Here is a 15310-nt window from a genome sequence, read left to right as displayed (position 1 = left end):
GTTCACTTTGCAACATTAGCACGTGTTTATATACACAACATAGAGAAGTCCTCCTGAGGCGTGAGCCGGGAGAGACCCACGTAGAGATCGTTTGTGTTGCTGGTATTGCCTGCACTACTACCCAGCTGCTATTGTACTTAAAAAACGGCTGGAGCTGCCTTTTTTAACTATTCATGTTTTAACCTGCTCGTTTTTAAAACTGTTTTGTCTAGAAATATTGTTTTTGCACTGAGTATCCTACCAGCTTCTGTCGATCCCGGGGAGGCTGCTCGATGGAAGTGCGGGACTTCTGGGTTGTGGGGCAGGCATCTTGGTAGTACGAGGTCAGCGGGCTATGCTTCATGCCCCTGACATTATTTAAAGGAACGCAGGCGCGAACGTGCATAGAGAAGTCCTCCTGAGGCGTGAGCCGGGAGAGACCCACGTAGAGATAGTTGTGTTGCTGGTATTGCCTGCACTACTACCCTGCTGCTATTGTGCTTAAAAAATGGCTGGAGCTGCTTTTTTAACTATTCGTTTTTTAAACTGCTTGTTTTTAAAACTGTTTTGTCTAGAAATATTGTATTTGCACTGAGTATCCTACCAGCTTCTGTCGATCCCGGGGAGGCTGCTCGCTTGAAGTGCAGGACTTCCGGGTTGGGGGTAGACATCTTGGTAGTACGAGGTCAGCGGGCTAGGCTTCATGCCCCTGACCTTACTTAAGGGAACGCAGGTGCGAACGCGCAGCGGACACGCTCAGCGGGCGCGCCACCAGCGTGCCAAAGGCAAGCCCGTCTGCACCCATCCGCCCCAGTCACCCCGGTCGTTGTGCTCCCGGTAAGGACTTAACTCACTATCCAAGCAAAATGCTTAAATCCCTCAATCCCAACCCTACAGGTCAGAAGTGCACGATACTGCACAACGATTTTTTGCACTCTCAGGGCAGAGTGTCTTGCCCAGAGTGCAATACCATGTTGCCAGAGCTTCTGCTGGAATCAATAGTGAGCTTATGACTGCAGAACACAAGCGGAGTGAATGACACTTCTCACCTGGTTCGGAAATGTGCCCTGCTCATTGCCAGATCCTTGGTTAAACATAGTCTGGAATGCGCTTCCCTAATTAAAGAAGAAGGGATTCTGGTCGCATTTATTACGGAATCCTGGATGGATGACTCATCTGGTCCAGACCTAGTTAAAGCCACACCACCCAATTACCTCTGTTACACGCTGCATAGACCCCACAAAAAATGGGGGGTTGGCAATTATACATCATAACACCATTACAGCATCGTTCACTCCTATAACCATGGAGGAATGCGAAACCTTGTAGTTTAGTTTTAATCTTTCATACCACTACTCTTTCAGAGGAGCTCTCATTTACAGGCCCCCTGGCCCAAGATGGCGGTTTCTAACACAAATATGTAGCATACTTGAAAGAGGGATTAGCTTTGACTCCTACACTCTTTTGGGAGATTTTAATTATCATCTCGAGTCATCATTCGATCCAGATACTATCCGGCTGCTTGAATTGATGGAAGGTGCAAACCTAGAGCAACTAGTGAGGGAAGGTACTTACATAGCCGGCCATACTTTAGATGGTATCTTTTCAAATAATTTGCTACTGACAACTCTCAATGTCCTTCCTTTGGCATGGTCAGACCACTCGGCAGTAATATATGAGATCACTTTGCCTGACCGCGTGGCCCCAAAACCTCTGGAAAAAAACTCAGAGACCAGAGCATGGAATAAGATAAACACAAGGGAATCATATCAACTACTTACATCAACCATGTCATCGGTGGCAAGAGATTTAGATGAAGCCACTAGTTCTTACGCCAATTGGCTAGCAGATGCAGGAAAAGAATTAGCACCAATAAAATATCTCCATCATACCAGACAACAACGCCCCCTGGTACTCTCATGAACTCAGGGATCAGAAACTTGCTTGTAAGCACTTGGAAAGAAAGTGGAAGGCAGGCTACAACGACAAGGACAGACTGGACTATAAAACAAGTCTTGTAGTGTATAAGGAGTTGCTCCATAAAGCAAAACAAGAATATTTCTCTGACAGAATCATTCAAGCGAAAAACTCTTCTAAAGAGATTTTTAAAATAGTAAAAACTTTAGCCCTTCCTTGCTCCCCGACTTTCTCAGCCAGCCAAGAGCTGTGTAATAAAATTGCTAAATGCTTTTTGGAGAAGGTAAATGACATCTTTGTCACCTTCTCTGACGCTACCCGCGAAACAACACAGAATTTAGCAACAGTTCATGCAGAAATTAATAAGGACAGCCCGCTTCTACTCAACTTCACCCCTTTAACAGAACTAGACACCAGCAACTTACCACTGAAGGTAAAGTCAGGCTCCCCAATAGATCCATGCCCTAGTTCAGTAGTTATTTCAGCTGCATAGCCAGTCTCAAGAATACTGACTTCTATCTTCAATACTATGTATTTAGAAGGGTATTTTCCAAAAGACTGGAAGCATGCTTCAATTCTGCCACTACTGAAGAAATCCAATCTGGATGTCAATGACCCCAATATTTTCAGACCAATTTCCAGAATTCCTCTCCCGGTGAAGGTCATTGAAAGGAATATTAATGCTCAACTCAACACATTTTTGCAAGACTCACATGCCCTAGACCCAACCCAGTTTGGGTTTAGAGGAGGCCACAGTACTGAAGTGGCGCTTTTAAAATCCACAGAGGAAATCAGAATGATTTTGGATAAAGGAGGGCATTCGACACGGTCCACCATGTGGTTTTGATGGACCGCTTACAGGAGATAGGAGTGAAGGGCTAAGCCTGGAAACTTCTCAAATCATTCTTAACTGACTAGAGTACAAACTGTAGCCCCAGAGGAATTCGAAGCTGAATCATTCTCTGCCTTGGGGTGTTCCGCAGGGTTCATCTTTGAGCCCGACCCTTTTTAATGTTTATGTCTCCTCGCTGGCACCCTTCATTTGGGTTCACACGGATGTATGTCGTTAGAAATGCATGCATTTTCCACGCATGCCTTTACAACGCAGGTTTTACAACGACTTGCGTTGGGGGGTGCTGGATAGTGAATAGTTTAATTTACTATTCCAACTCCAGTCCCCGTGGATAGTAGGGAAGGTTTTGGATAGTAAATTAAACTATGCCCTATCCTACAGCGCCCTCCAGCGCAAGTCGTTGTAATTCCTGCATTGTAAAGGTACTGCGTGGAAAAAGTTTTGTTGTAAAGGATGTTTACCGGTTCACACTAACCTCATATGCTGATGATAACCGAATAGTGGTGAATCTTCTTCCAGGCGGCTCGCACTGTACTTCTTTGAGGTTGCAAAATTGCATGAGCGCCGTGGAGAGTTGGATGGCCCAACATTGTTTAAAACTCAACTCCAGCTAAACGGAGATGGTTTTGTTTGGAAACAACCCAAATCTCTGGACACCAGATTGCTGGCCAGTAGACCTGGGCCAGCTTCCCACGCCGGTTGGAAAAGTGAAAAATCGGGGTTTTTGGATTGATGAAAAATGAGCTGCAGGGACCAGGTTAATAAAGTCGTCTCCACTACCACCTATATTCTAAAATCTTGCAAAAAAAGATTGCCATTACTCCCCAAAGCGGTACAAAAAACAGTTGTCACTGCTCTGATTATGCGGAGACTGGATTATTGCAACAGTCTTTATCTGAAGATACATGATGGATCCCTAACTAAACTGCAGGTTTTACAGAACGCAGCTGCTAGATTACTTACTCGCACACCTAGGTCTGAATCAATCTCTGCCCAAATCAAAACCTTGCATTGGCTGCCGGTGAGGAAACGTACTCAATTCAATGCCTTATGCTTGGTTTTCAAAGCCCTTCATAGAATAGGCCCTGAATTCCTTAAGCGACTCACCCACTGGTACACCCCGACTAGAACATTATGATCTCCTGACGCCAAATTGGTGACAGTACCTAGGGTGAAGAAGGCTAAATGGGGGGGCAGAAGTTTCACAGTTAACGCAGCAAGGGCCTGGAATGTGCTTCCCCTTTCTTTAAGAAGCATGAGCAACCTCCTTGCATTTAGGAAGACACTAAAAACTTGGCTTTTCACAAATTGATCCAAATTGATGTGCGTCTCTTTCTGTCTGGCTTGATTCCTCTATAGGCCTTCTCCCAGCATCAGGACACCTTTGGGTAACAGTTGCGCTTTACAAATAGTAATAACATAACATAACATAACAACGTTGGATTCGAATATGCGCATGTACAATACGCGTGTGTTTTTTATCGAAAGGCTGAACAGACCCTATCGGTTTGCTTGCTGCGCAACAACTACAAGGGACGCATAGAGACAATTGTCACAAAAACATATTGTGTACCCACAAGCATTGTGAAATTAAACATATTAGAAACGTGCGCTTACTCTTTTCTTTCTCTTCCATTTAACCATACTGAGCCACAGCAACGCGTGGCCGGGTACAGCTAGTATTTAATAGATGAGGATGTTGCTTCTAGCCTTGTAATTATATATAGGGTGTTTTAATCATGTTTTCCTTCTCTTCCTTACACTTTCTTTTCCTCCCTTCTAAAGTTAAACGATTTTAATATTTTTTTTTTGTCCTCATATCACCTAAACTGAGCAAATCAGGCTACACTCAACTTCCTGTAACCGATATGCCACTCCATCTTTTACACTTGGCCCATACTGTATCCGCTCTAGCTGGGGTTCTTCCTGTATCCAATCTACAGTTCCATCGTATTGCTTTTAGCCAGCTCTGCGGTGAGGGGAGGACTTGGTTCCAGCCAATGTATGCAGATCTCCCTTCTGGCTAGCAATACTAAGTTGAAAAGCAGGGACGGCTGTGATCTACTGAGAAGACATCTTGTTGTAATTTCGACTCCTAACAGGACTAGCACAGGGCTCATCTTGATGTCACTCACAGTCTCCCAGAGTCTTTCGAGCATTGGGCACGTCACAAATACCTGTTCATTGTTTGTTACAAGATGTCCACATCTTCTACATTTAGGGGTTGGGTCCTTTACAAATCTGGCTACCCTTTGAGGTGTCTAATATAATCTATTAAGGGTAAACAAAATGATTTTCTCTTTAAGTTAGCTGATTTAACCATAGAAATTTTAGGGATGTATGCCACAATACGACAGTTCAGGCCCTGGGAATGTTCTTTCCCACATCTTCTGCTGTGCTGCCAACTTCCTTTCTTCACCATCTAATAGCTTCTAATACGCTTATTTACGCTTAGGCCTCACATCCTGCTTTGATGATTTGTCATCCCAAGAATCATTCTGCCCTCCATAGGCTCTTGCGTACCATGCAGAGAGCTAGATATATTAATGGATATATTAAGTAGTACCCAAGGTTTCCCCGTTCTGTATGTATCTCTCCCCAAGTAACTAACCCTGCCCACCTCAAGGGGAGACTTCATCCGTCCGACATACATTCTGGGGTTCAAGGGAAGTTCTAAATTGGTGAAAAATCTGAATAATAACCTGTACCCAATATTTTCCAAACTCTAAGTGTAAGCCCTTAAAACCTTTAATCGAACTTTTTAACACAGTTCTAGTCACACACAAAGGAACCTCAACAAAGGGCTCCTTCCAAGTATCCAATACAGGTATAAGTTGTATGTCTATTTTAATACCACCGACCGAAGTAAAATGTAAGGAAAGGGTTGGTAACAGCTTATTTTATGATTTTGTGTTTATTTAGATCCCACCCAGTCACGGCCCTGATGAGAATCCCATAACTTATATGGGGGGTTGAAACTCATCTGCACCTTTAACCAGTGGGACACCTCTTTTGGATTTGTAACCTATCGCAGGGAATAATTGCTTGTGTAAATAAGGTTATCCCTGGATATAATAAATTTGTGTTCCCTGTGGCAGCAACCTAATAATGAGCAATGAAATGTGATCAACAAATTACTGTTCAGGTTGCTTTTTCTTTCTTTCTTTTTGAAAGCATAACTGGTTTTAAGGTTTATGTATGGTCATTTGCTTTGTAATGTTTTCTTGTCAACTATTTTTTGTCAATTGTGTTAATGTACGTTCACTGTATCCCCTATTCTGAACATATATGTGAATAACTATGCTCAATGAAAAAATGATGAATAATTGAGTAAATAAATACTCCAAACCATATAAATGTTTCTTGGTTTGCCATATGATAATTGCATAACATGAATGTGAAGACTAGATCCTCTTTGTCCTTCTCTCTAGATCTAGGGCAGTTAATTGGGCTTGTGCAGCCTCTAGCCACCTTCAGGGTGTCCTAAAGGGCAGCTACGGAGGTCTCTGGAGTGTCATTTGTCGCCAAATAGTCTTGCATTGTCTTAGAAATCTGCTGGATAACCTCTGGGCGATGAAGTAACGTGTCTCAGAGGCACCAAGTTTGTTGCGGAGGGCAGGTGAATGGTAGGAAGACAGCCAGCATTACCGCTGAGTGGTCCAAAAGTGTGTGGGTCAGTATATCTATTTCCTGGGTGTGGTATTTTATGCTCTGAGTGCCCACGAAATAGTCTATATTTGCGTAACTCTTATGGGAATGGGAATAAAAGATGTATTATTGGGCTATGGGGTGCATGGCCCTCCGGATGTCCATTAGGCCCGGCTCCTTTAATGTGTGTAGACCCTCCTCAGAGAGGGGCCCGGGTTGTCCCTGACGCTGGGCTGACCTGTCTAAGGCATTATCGAAGGCCAGGTTCAGGTTTCCCCCAGTAACTGCGATCGCGTGATCTAGTAATCTCATTCACTGCCTTTCGCCAAAATCCCTCTTGACCCTCATTTGGGATATAACGGAGCCTATTGTGAGAGTGTGGAAGCCTAGCAGAAAGGAGTTGGCTAATAGTCTGCCCTTACGTTCTGCTTGATTAAGACCAAGCTTTCCAGGGAAAGTAGAAGAGTCAAGAATGGCAACCACTGCGGTTTTGGTGGCCTGAGAGGAAAAAACCTGTTGGGAGAATGTCTTGGAGCAAAGCCTATGTCTATCTCCAGGAAGGAGATGGGTTTCTTGGAGGAGGCAAATGTGTGCTCCAGAGTGCTCACGGTAGGAAAGGACGGTGCACCATTTGATTAGGTTGTTGGGCCCTTTCACATTTAGTGTGATTATTTTAAGAGTCTGGGTTATTACAAGGATCACCAAGTGAATCTATTGGAGCTCGCTGTTTAAAGGAGAGAGAACTACAATGATCAAGGTTTGGGGTTTTGTCCGTCTGAGGCCAGTAGCTTCGCAATGAGGTGGTCTAGGAGACCAGAACGAAGGAACCCGGGAGGGGAAGGAGGCCCAACAAACCCATTTCAATACTACAAACAAATAACATTTTATAAAAATGACTGTTAATGTCCTGGGGGGTAAGACCCATGAGAGAGAGGTCAGAAGCACTCCACCTCCCAACCCAACCAGGCCCACTGGTAAAGGAACAGGGATCTGTTCACGCTGGACCAGCGGTATCGTCTCCCAAGGAGGCTAGGACGCTTGACGTTCTCTAGCTATTGCCTCTGGGTCTGGGCTTAGCTGGGATGATGCACGTCCTCCTATCTTCCATTTAGGAGTCTCCAGTTCTCTGCCTGAGCTGGCAGTCGATGGAAGGTTCTACGGGGGGGTCGTCAGTAATGTTCAACATTTGGCCTTCACTGAGCAGATCTAGTGGATCTTCCCATCTAAATGGAAGATTAAGTGAAAAGGGTGACCCCAAGAGTATGGGACTTTGATGGTGCAGAGATGAGATGTGACCAGCCGGAATGCCCTCCTTTTTTGCAGCGTGGAGGCGGTGTGGTCTTGAAAGAGAGTGGGCTGATGTCCCTGAAATTGGTCTTGGTGGATGGCCCTGGCTTTTTGGAGAATGTGTTTCTTTAGTTGGAAGTCATGAACGCAAGTGAGGATGTCAGCGGAGGTGCCGGGAAAGGCCTCTTCAGGCTGGCACGATGCATACAGTCTAGTTTGATCTCCAGGTTGGGAGGAGCCTCCAGAACCGATCTGAAGAGATCTCCCACAAATGAGGCAATGTTTTGGCCCTTCTCTCCATGCGGGATTCCACGCATGCGTATGTTATTTTGCAGCAATCAATTCTCCAAATCTTCCGCGTGTGCTTGGAGATCTAAATGCTGGTCTCTAAGGCGGACCACCTCTTGTTGGAGTTGTTTGAGCTCCCCGTCTCCAGTTGTGCTCTGCGACTCTTGTCTGTCAACCTTTTCTCCCAGCACATCAACATCTTTCCTCACTTCTCTGATTTCTTGAGCAAGTGCCTTCTTCATTGTTTGTAAGTCGTCTCGCAAGGAGGCAAAGAGCATTTCAATGAAGGAACCGGTGAGCGGGGCTTTTCTATCACCCGGATCAATAGGTACATGCTTTTCTGGAGGGGACACCAAAGTGTCCGTACTAGAGCTGGAAGTCTTAAGAAGGAGGTCCTCAACTGAGTGATCCTTTTCCCCCTAACTAGCCACCATATTGAAAGAGTGAGGGGTGCACTTCAGGTAGGACTGCTCCACTCGGCAGGCCAACCAAGGGCTAAGTCTGTTGGCCTCCCAGGAGCAGTCTTAATAGAGCTGGGGAGTAGGATTTCATGATAGGCTCTTGGTGGAAGTGAGAGAATTGACTATGGGGGAGGTCTTCATATGGATGGGAGTAAGTATATGATTTCTTCCCCAGCTAGATTAGTGCACAGCCGGACACCATAGGGAGGCCCAGCTCATCAAGTGACCTCGTTCACCAGGGTATGGCTATTACGGTCTTCTCAGTACCAAAATGTACTGTTGTAGGGCTTCAGGGGGTAACCAACCTCCAGCCTGGTCATCTGCACGGGTCCTCCCTGAGTCACCCTGTGTTGTGGGCACCTACCGTAAGCAACAAGGCAAGACCACAATGGATGATCCTCACCAACACCGGAGCTGGCAATATGCCTGCCCAGCGGTCGAAGAAACCCAATGGTGCACTCGGGGAGGGGGAGGGAGAGAATCCCACTGTTCTGATGTTTGGGCTCACTCCCTAGCATCCCAGCCTCTGGATGCATTTTGCTTTGGGTGATTCTGATGAGCAGCTCTTCGTGGGCACAGCAGGATTCGGTCACTCTCTTCAGGCTTGCCGGGGCCCTGGAGGTCAGACTCGGACCCCGGGATACCGCAGTGTTGCTGTCGTGGAGGAGGGCACCCCGTCTTGCCTTCTGCTTGGCGGGCCACTGAGGCATTCCATTCCAAGGCCTTGCCTCTCGGCCTTCCCAGAACTCGTCTCTTCCTGTCAATGATGAGGGCGACCCCAATCACTGCCCAGTCTCAGTCATCCGGGCTTGCTCTGCTACTTTGCCAACTCCCTGCTGGGTCGCTTGCTCCTTCCCCCCCTGCCTTCCCCACTCCCTCGTTCGATGCAGCTAATCCTGGGTACCTGGAGGGGAGAGCTGCTTGGCAGGTTTCTCCTCAACTTCTGTCAACTGGTGTGTGTCGTCCCAGTGTCTGTGTTCGTGGGGCGCCAGTCACCGTGTTGGGCAGCGCAGGCCTGGCTGGCCAGGCCGAGCCAGTTGGTCGCTGAGGGAGTGGGCCCAGAGTCAGGGACAGCTCTGGGTCCTGGGAGCTTATAGGCTGCCCCTGGGTCCGCACCTTTGGATTTCTGCCATGGGGCAGTACCTGTTTTCTAGCCTACTCAGCGCACTTATGGGTGGACCATCTCGGTCTCTGTTGTTTTCACACAGTGCCGATTCGCACCTGGCTGCTTTAGGCCGGCTTCTGCCAAGCACTGTGGGAGTTTCTAGGTCACCACCACTTTGGTTTCTGGTCATCAGGGGCCCACTAGGCTTCTGGGTGGTCAGGAGAGGCCTGAAATGGGTCTCCTGGGCCAGCAACACAAAGCTTGAGTGGTGGGCCCATTCGGCAAGACGGAGCAAACAGCAGGCACGTTCTACTTCGTCGCCTTCATGGCCACCTTTCACTGAATTTTAGAGGTTTGTTTTAAGTTGCCCTTTGCCTTGAAACCCTTACACCTATCTACTCTGGTCTACTCTGGTCTAATATTGTTAACATTAGTAAGTAGGTGCCTTCTAGGCTTTCCAGAACTGGACCATACTTTTTCCCCCTAGCGTCAGAGGGCAATACATATTTCATATGCTACAATCTCTACCATGAGATCATACATATCATTGTGTGTGTGCTTCCAATGTGTATTACCAGAATATAAAAGAAGGGAAGTCCCTGACTTATCCAATGTGGGACAAGGGGAGGTACAAAGTAAAAATAGAAGGGTCCCAAGCATGCATGCAACACTTAGGTTTGCCTCTCTAACAACTATATACAGGATAATCGGTACATCACACACTACGCATAGGAATCACTAGTACAGATAATTCTATTTATCCACTCAAAAGAGTTTTAGAAGTTTCACACATTACAAAGTTATACCAAAGCACCATATATAAGACCGTCACAAAGTTTTGCAATTTACAAATTTATTTTATCCACAGTGATAGATTTACATTTGATATTGTAATCAGTTAAAAAGTCTCAGCACGAGTGTATAGAAAATTTCAGTATCACAATCATGTAAGTATATTCACAATTAAAAATTCAAATTAAAAAAGAAGAAACAATATGTCGACGCAGCGTTTCGGTTTTTGAAGTTAAAAACACCTTCTTCAGGACCGTTTCTAAATCAATAAAAACACATAATTATTATCAGTTGCAAGACAAAGTGACAGTCATGATAGTTTTTATGATACTATGGTGCTTGACATTTATCAACATTCAGCTTTTCACACTCTCAGTATCCCTATGCTTTAGCACAATTATACACATTACAATAATTAAACACGTGAATCTAGTAGTTGGCTTATGCTCTTTTCTTACATGGTGCGAGCACATTTGACAAAGAGTATACACCTTTATAGCTAAATCTCATTTTTATTTTAGACAGTACTCTGTTAAGCGAGATCACGCTCGCAGCACATTGTTGTAACATTTCTATATCTTCAGTTACGTGATAGTGACATCTACCAAACTGCATACCTTTAGATTAACAGCATGCTGGGGACATTTCCATTTTCCCACGTACATGTAGTTCACAAGCTCTCAATATTTATTTTGGAGCTTGTACCTAGACGTAAATGATCCCCATTAGTATTATCATCAGGCAGAGATTACATTACGCTGGGTTATAAGGGGAAGCTTCATATGTTACCTTGCTTTTTAGAGGCAGTTCCCTTAGTTACCTACAGCGGAGCCACCGTTTGCGGTTTAAAATGCTTTATATGGGAGCTGAAATACATAGAACTTTGTATTAATACTCGCTCTTTATTAATTGCAGAGTATACCAAGGCGATCTAGTAGACTTACTCACCTGATTTGATATGCAGGTGTGGATAGTCCCGTGTAGGGGTCTGTTAAGATCCTCCTTTAATTTCGGTTACCATTCACGAGGATAGCCTCCTGGGTCGGTCTCTCTTCAATTTGGACCTGTCTCTGTGGATATGATAAGCCGACTTTATTTTAATATTACCGGTCAGCGGCAGGATTTACAAGCATTATGTCTCTAATAGCCAGTCTGCTTGAAGAGATGTAAGTGCATCTAAGCTCAAAAGCAGTGCCATAGTGGTCGATCATAACTGTTACGCTATTGTTATTAAGGAGCCGTAACAGACAGGGGAAAAAGTAGACATTATTGAAACTACTCGTGGATTCCGTCATTCTACCCGACAATCGTTATGCACTTACCCGGGTCTCGAGATACGGCCTCCCTGCTCCAACTGTAGGTAGAACCGCGGTGGACGCCACTGTTCGCCGCCTGGAATATCGCAAGATCTAATTGGTTTACAGACACGGGCTTTAAATATAAGGACGGAACCAATAGGTTGAATCTGGTCCTATCACGTGTGGCTGTATGTTACACACCCACCGTTTGTTGTTGTTCGTTTTTTTAAAATAAAGTTATGTTTGTCATTTATTATCACGCGTTTTTTAAGAAATTCCGCGCGTCGGATGGGGACTTAATTATTCCATCTAGCTATCATTCACTGGCATTTATATCGTGCATTAATATCAGCGCAGTGTGTTGTTTTACTCCTGTTTACGCGTAGCTATGCATTAGTAAATGAATCTCTTACACTGCACATGTTTTATTATTTTAAATTTAACAAGTTTGCTCGGGTAAAAGGCAGGTATAGATGAAAATACTTCTAGTTTATATATGGACTATATTTATGCCTTTGGTATGATAGTTTTAGCTGTCGGACGAATAGTTATAAGTCCTATTAATCATGGGGCACTGTTTGGCTAAGGAGATAGCATATATATTTTTCGAGATGAAGGATAAAAAAGTGTAGAGACATCTATACGTGCATGTTGACACTGTGTATCTCGGGGTTGTGGGGGATGCATGATTAAATTATACGCTCCCAGTCTTCTCTGCTGTTCAGCCCTTCTCTTACACTATTAAAACGTGACATGTAGTATTGTTCACATTTCTTTCTTTTCGTATTAATGTCTCCTCCTCTCTTATTGATCTCAACTGTCTCGAGTCCACACCATTTTAGATCAGCAGTGGTGTGGCCGGCTTCCTTCCAATGTTCTGTTAGTGGTGCTCCTAGTTTACCTGTCCTAATGGCGGACCTATGTTCGTTGACTCTAAGTCTCACCTCTCTGCTGGTTTCACCTATGTATGCATAGTTGCATGGGCATTTAATTAAATAGATGAGATTTTTTGTCCTGCAATTCATGAAACTCTTTATTTTAAGTGATGTGTTGTTGTGGTCAATGCTGTTACCTCTGATAATAGATTCACAATTAATACAACCACTACATGGAAAAGTACCCGTGGGTAACGGAGCATTGTTAATGCTTTGTTGTGGGTTCTTGTTCCTTTCTCTATATGTATGTACCAAGCTGTTCCTTATGGTACGATTTCTCCTATATGATATCATAGGTTTTGGTAGTTTTTCTCGTTTCTTATTTGTTATCAAATGCCAGTTTCTATTAATAATATTCTTTATCTTATTACTGATAGTGCTGAAGTTGGTAACGAATATTAAAGGTTGTTGTGTATTTTCCTCTGTGTTTTTATTATTTCCTGAGAACAAGTTATCTCTATTAAAATATCGAGCTCGTTTATACGCCTGGCGGATTAAACGTTTAGGATATCCGTGTTCAGACAGCTTCTCTTTCAAGGTTTCAGCGTGTTTATTAAAATCTCCTATGGTGGTACAGTTTCTCTTTATTCGTAAAAATTGCCCGAAGGGAATGTTATCCTTTTGGCATGGGGGATGGTTGCTGGTGTAGTGGAGCATAGTGTTCCTATCCGTTGGTTTTGTGTACAATTCCACAGTGAGTGCTCCCTCAGTGTGCTTAATCACTATGTCTAGGAAGGCACATCTTTCTGTATCTATTTGGGAGGTGAATTTTAAATTAACGTCTCCCAGGTTTAACCATTCAATAAACTCATTTAGAGTTTCCAAAGTCCCTGTCCAAATAAAAAACACATCATCAATAAATCTTGACCATGCTGTGATGTTTTCATAAAAGGGTGCCATTCTGTTAAAAATATGGGTTTCTTCGAATGCGGCTACATATAAACAGGCCAGGCTCGGCGCACAGGTAGCACCCATGCTCGTGCCCTTGGTCTGTTTATAAAACTGGTTATCGAATAGGAACAGGTTGTTTTTAAGTACAATTGTGACACAATCAACTATGAACGTATTGTGGGGACTCAAATCTCTATCTTCTACACTTAAAAGGGATTCGACCATTTCTATGGTTTTGTTCTGAGGGATATTAGTGTATAAGGCCTCTATATCAAGACACACTAGGAATTGTGTTTCTGGGTTGAAATTTAGACCTTCAATCTTGTGGATGATGTCCGTTGTGTCCTTGATATAGGCCTTTTGTTGGGTGACTAATGGTTGTAAGAAGATATCAGCATATTTACTGAGTGGTTCAGTGCATGAGCCAATGCTCGATACTATTGGTCTCATCGGGGGATTTCCAATATTTTTATGCACTTTGGGGAGGCCGTAGAGTGCGGGCACTGTTGGGTTTTTATTAAGTAAAAAAGCTAATTCTTGATCGCAGATGATGTTATCATCTCTTGCTAGATATAGTAACCTCTGGATTTTTTCCATTAATTCTGTCCATTCTTTTCTATTTGATGGTTGATAGTGTTCTTTGTTGTCTAGTAGTAGATGCATTCGTGTATTATAATCTTCACTGTCCATAAGGACAATGCTACCGCCCTTGTCAGCGGGTTTTATTATTAATTGTTCACAGTTTTCTAGATTTTGCAGGGCCTCTCTTTCTTCCTTTTTTATCCTTCATCTCGAAAAATATATATGCTATCTCCTTAGCCAAACAGTGCCCCATGATTAATAGGACTTATAACTATTCGTCCGACAGCTAAAACTATCATACCAAAGGCATAAATATAGTCCATATATAAACTAGAAGTATTTTCATCTATACCTGCCTTTTACCCGAGCAAACTTGTTAAATTTAAAATAATAAAACATGTGCAGTGTAAGAGATTCATTTACTAATGCATAGCTACGCGTAAACAGGAGTAAAACAACACACTGCGCTGATATTAATGCACGATATAAATGCCAGTGAATGATAGCTAGATGGAATAATTAAGTCCCCATCCGACGCGCGGAATTTCTTAAAAAACGCGTGATAATAAATGACAAACATAACTTTATTTTAAAAAAACGAACAACAACAAACGGTGGGTGTGTAACATACAGCCACACGTGATAGGACCAGATTCAACCTATTGGTTCCGTCCTTATATTTAAAGCCCGTGTCTGTAAACCAATTAGATCTTGCGATATTCCAGGCGGCGAACAGTGGCGTCCACCGCGGTTCTACCTACAGTTGGAGCAGGGAGGCCGTATCTCGAGACCCGGGTAAGTGCATAACGATTGTCGGGTAGAATGACGGAATCCACGAGTAGTTTCAATAATGTCTACTTTTTCCCCTGTCTGTTACGGCTCCTTAATAACAATAGCGTAACAGTTATGATCGACCACTATGGCACTGCTTTTGAGCTTAGATGCACTTACATCTCTTCAAGCAGACTGGCTATTAGAGACATAATGCTTGTAAATCCTGCCGCTGACCGGTAATATTAAAATAAAGTCGGCTTATCGTATCCACAGAGACAGGTCCAAATTGAAGAGAGACCGACCCAGGAGGCTATCCTCGTGAATGGTAACCGAAATTAAAGGAGGATCTTAACAGACCCCTACACGGGACTATCCACACCTGCATATCAAATCAGGTGAGTAAGTCTACTAGATCGCCTTGGTATACTCTGCAATTAATAAAGAGCGAGTATTAATACAAAGTTCTATGTATTTCAGCTCCCATATAAAGCATTTTAAAC

The sequence above is a fragment of the Lissotriton helveticus genome, chromosome 4_1 (assembly GCF_964261635.1).
Source record: "Lissotriton helveticus chromosome 4_1, aLisHel1.1, whole genome shotgun sequence".
NCBI lineage: Eukaryota > Metazoa > Chordata > Amphibia > Caudata > Salamandridae > Lissotriton > Lissotriton helveticus.
Note: the sequence above shows the minus strand (reverse complement) of the source record.